Here is a 4,596-nt window from a genome sequence, read left to right as displayed (position 1 = left end):
AGGGGGAAAAGAGGGAGAAAAGCAACCGTGAGTACTGATCCAAAGTACTCGCAAGCAAGGATCTACACTACATATGCATGGGTATTTGTGTAAAGGGGCAATATCGGTGGACTGAACTGCAGAATGCCAAAATAAGAGGGGGATAGCTAGTCCTGTCGAAGACTACGCTTCTGGCAGCCTCCATCTTGCAGCATGTCGAAGAGAGTAGATGGTAAGTTCACCAAGTATCATCGCATAACATAAACCTACCCGGCGATCCCCTCCTCGTCGCCCTGTTAGAGAGCGATCACCGGGTTATATCTGGCACTTGGAAGGGTGTGTTTTATTAAGTATCTGGTTCTAGTTGTCATAAGGTCAAGGTACAACTCCAAGTCGTCCTGTTACCGAAGATCACGGCTATTCGAATAGATAAACTTCCCTGCAGGGGTGCACCACATAACCCAACACGCTCGATCCCATTTGGCCGGACACACTTTCCTGGGTCATGCCCGGCCTCGGAAGATCAACACGTCGCAGCCCTACCTAGGCACAACAGAGAGGTCAGCACGCCGGTCTAAGTCCTATGGCGCAGGGGTCTGGGCCCATCGCCCGTTGCACACCTGCACGTTGCGAGGGAGGCCGGAAGCAGACCTAGCCTAGCAGGCGTTCCAGTCCAATCCGGCGCGCGCCGCTCAGTCGCTGACGTCACGAAGGCTTCGGCTGATACCACAACGTCGATTTCCCATAACTGTTCCCGCGTAGTTGGTTAGTGCGTATAGACCAAATGGCCAGACTCAAATCAAATACCAAGAACTCGTTAAGCGTGTTATTTTTAAGTATCCGCGGACGCCGACTAGGGCCAGGCCCACCTCTCTCCTAGGTGGTCTCAACCTGCCCTGTTGCTCGGCCACAAAGTAACAGTTGGGGGTCGTCAGGAACCCAGGCCCACCTCTACCGGGATGGAGCCACCTGTCCTTTCAGCCCCCTCATCAGAATCACTTGCGGGTACTCAATGAGCTGACCCGACTTTAGTCACCACATGAGTCATGTATATAAAGTATATAATATATACCCATGATCACCTCCCGAAGTGATCACGGCCCAGTAGTATAGCATGGCAGACGGACAAGAGTGTAGGGCCACTGATGGAACACTAGCATCCTATACTAAGCAGTAGGATAGCAGGTAAGGGTAACAACTGTAGCAACAATGATAGGCTATGCAGCAGAATAGGATTAACCGAAAGCAGTAACATGCTACACTCTTCTAATGCAAGCAGTATAGAGGAGAATTGGCGATATCTGGTGATCAGGGGGGGCTTGCCTGGTTGCTCTGGCAAGAAGGACGAGTCGTCAACACCGTAGTCGAACTGGGGTCGCCGGCAGTCTCGGGGTCTACCGGAAAGAAGTAACGGAGGGGGAACACAATAAATAACAAAGCAATCAGGGCATCACAAAGTGTAACATGGCAATACGCGGTGCTAGGTGTGCCTTACCGCAGTAGTAGGTGATACCGACGAAGGGGGGAAACATCCGGGAAAGTATCCCCGGCGTTTCGCGTTTTCGGACAGGTGAATCGGAGGGGGAAAGTTGCGTGTTCGCTATGCTAGGGATGCGTGGCGGATGAACGGGCTCCGTATCCGGATTCGTCTCGTCGTTTTGAGCAACTTTCATGTACAAAGTAATTTCATCTGAGCTACGGTTTATTTTATATGATTTTCTAAAGTATTAAATCATTTTTAGAATTTATTTAACTATTTAATTCAACATTATCCAGAACAGTGCATGCTGACGTCATCATGATGTCAGCATGACGTCAGCAGTCAACAGAGGTGTTGACTGGTCAAACTGACATGTGGGTCCAGTGGGACTAAATAGGGTTTAGGTTAATTAGTGAGGCTTAATTAGTTAACTAAAACGATTAGGTTAAACTAATACAGAATTAATTAATTAATATTTTATTTATTATATATATTTTTAATTCTTTTTTTATTTATTAAAATGTTCCAGGGGCGTGGGCCCCTCGTGTCATAGGCCAGGGGGACCTTAGCGGGCGCAAGCGTTGCGGGCGACGCCCGAACAGACGCAGCGGTTGCGGGCGTCCGACCCGGGCGCGAGACAGGCCCGAGCATCGGCCGCGAGGGCCACGGCGAGGCCAGCCGATGGCGGCGAGTAGTGGCCAGAACAGGGGAGATGTCGGAGTACGGCCACGGGCGACCTTGGGACCGGGCGGCGCACGACGATAGGGGGTTGGTGGCGCGGCCGAGCGGCAGTGCGCGCGTGCGCGACGGCGCGAGGAGCAGAGGCAGGATGCGGGGTGGCCACGGCAGAGCAGAGTAACTGGGGGCGCGTGCGTGCGGGGCACGGCCACGGTGCGATGAGCGGGGTGGCCGGCGCCGAAAATAGAGAGGGGAAGGGAGGAGGCTCACGGTGGCCGTAGGGGTTAGGCAGCGGGGGTCGAGGAGGGTGATGGGGACGACGTTTCGGCAAGGAGAGGGACGAGGAGGCGAGGAGGCAGGCGGGCAACATCGCGGCCCTCCAACGAGCAAAGGACGACGCGGGGCGGTCGAGGATGGGGGAGGTCGAGCTGGAGATAAGGAAGACGACGGCGACGGCGGGGGGGGGGGGCTCCAGGCAGCGAGATGATGGCGAGACAGCGGCGCTGCGTTGGGTGGCTTCGGGTCTTCGCCCCGATCTCGATCCAGATCGGGGGGAACAGCTAGCGAGTGGGGGGAGGGGGAGCGAGTGGGGAACATGGGCTAGGGTTCGGTGGGGGTGGGGGGGTTAAGCAGGGGGCGAGGGGGCCGGTTGGGCCAAGTGGCAAGCTGGGCCAGAACCCAGGGGGAGGGGTTTACTCCTTTTTTCTGTTTTTGTATTCTTGTTTTCTTTTTATTTATTTTCTTTTGCTGTTTATATTTTAGAATCTAATTATTTTAGTTTTGTAAAACACATCTTTAGCACCTAGATTAGCATATCAAGTGAGACAAGTTCCATAGAAAGTTTAGTGCACAATTAAATTAGTTAAATATTATATTAACTTAAAAAAGGTATTTAGTTAATTGTTTTACCTACTGTTTTAATTATTTTAGAGCCTTTAAACACTTCGTCAAAGTTTGGTTTTGCCGCCACAATTACCTATGATTTATCCGACACATTTAGAACATTTTTGTTTTAGCATTTGAAAACTTTTATCGTTTGACTTAATTTCAAATTTGAATTTGAATCGGTTTTGAACTACGCGAGAATTAGCAACAGTAACAGAGGTGACGTGGCATTGTTAACATGGGATTACTGTAGCTTAATTATCCGGGCATCACAATTCTCCTCCACTACAAGAAATCTCGTCCCGAGATTTAAGAGGGGGAGTAAGGGGGAAAGATCTAGTTACGAAATTCTAACGAATCCTCTCAGTCTTGGTTTCTCTTCTCGAAGAGGTCGATCCATTACGTTGATGTCTCCATTTCTCTACTTCATGTCATCATGATGAAGTCACCATCCTTTCTTCGGGAACTCCATCGTACTTACGAAAGAATAAATGGTGGTTATTCCGGAAGAGCGGACCTCTGCAAGGTTGACTACCTGGTAGCTAACATCGGGGGAAGGTGGCAAAAAGTAACTCTCGAACTGAAACTTAAGAAAATTTCGAGAGCAAAGTAAGAAGGTACCATGAGAAGTTTAAGAGGGTAGACAATCGTTCGATGCCTGAACAAAGTGTGAAAGGGGTCCAGAGCAACGAGAAATAGTATTGCGCCTGATACCAGAATAGATGACTAGGAAGGTGGCCCATGAATTAAATACGAAGCCAAGCGTGGGGAATAACCATTTGAAACAGGGTTGTATAGGAGAGTCAGGTTTCGATCCTGTGGAACTGTGGGTTATGGGCCCACCATGTGGGTTAAAAGTAGGAAGGGCGGAGACGTCTTGCGTGATCATGCAAGCAAGGCATGTCAGAGGGTAGCCTGTCGATTATGTCGGTAACAACGTCGATACCAAGGGCGAGGGACGAAGAGAACCATTTTCCTGCTCGTTGAACGAGGCGGACCAATAGGCAAAGTTCCCGTCCATCGGTGGCTACCGGAATGTCATCAACAGTAGAAACAGGGCCTCACGGACAGAGTTGTACACCAAGGTGTTTACATAAGCAGTGAATTATTACTACTTAGATCATACAATTCACAAGAAAGGTTAAACAAAACAATGGAAAGGAAAAGGTGATCATCAGATTAAACAGAACAATGGAAAGGAAAATGTGTTTAAACACATATTTCAGGGATATATCCTTCCCAAGGACAAGCAGAGCATGCTATCCGTGGCAGGGTATAATGTAGAAAACCCTTTAGGTAGGGGAGAGAATTTTCATGACATTACCCATACAACGGTGTTTGGATAATTGATAAAGAAAAGTTTAGCATTGTGGTTCAAATGTTCTTATTGAAAATCGGAGTACCATATACATGCTTCGAGATAGCATTGATATGGTCTTCAAGCAAAGGTCAGACTTTGGATACAAAGGATCCATCAGGAACAACTTGTAGAATAAGTTTTACAATTTCCTCATGGAAGAATGGATAACCTTGCTGGAAGGAAGAACTATAACAATAGGTCCTCCGGTCAAGTG

This window comes from Triticum aestivum, chromosome 3D, assembly GCF_018294505.1.
Source record: "Triticum aestivum cultivar Chinese Spring chromosome 3D, IWGSC CS RefSeq v2.1, whole genome shotgun sequence".
Lineage (NCBI taxonomy): Eukaryota > Viridiplantae > Streptophyta > Magnoliopsida > Poales > Poaceae > Triticum > Triticum aestivum.
This window is presented reverse-complemented; position numbering follows the sequence as displayed.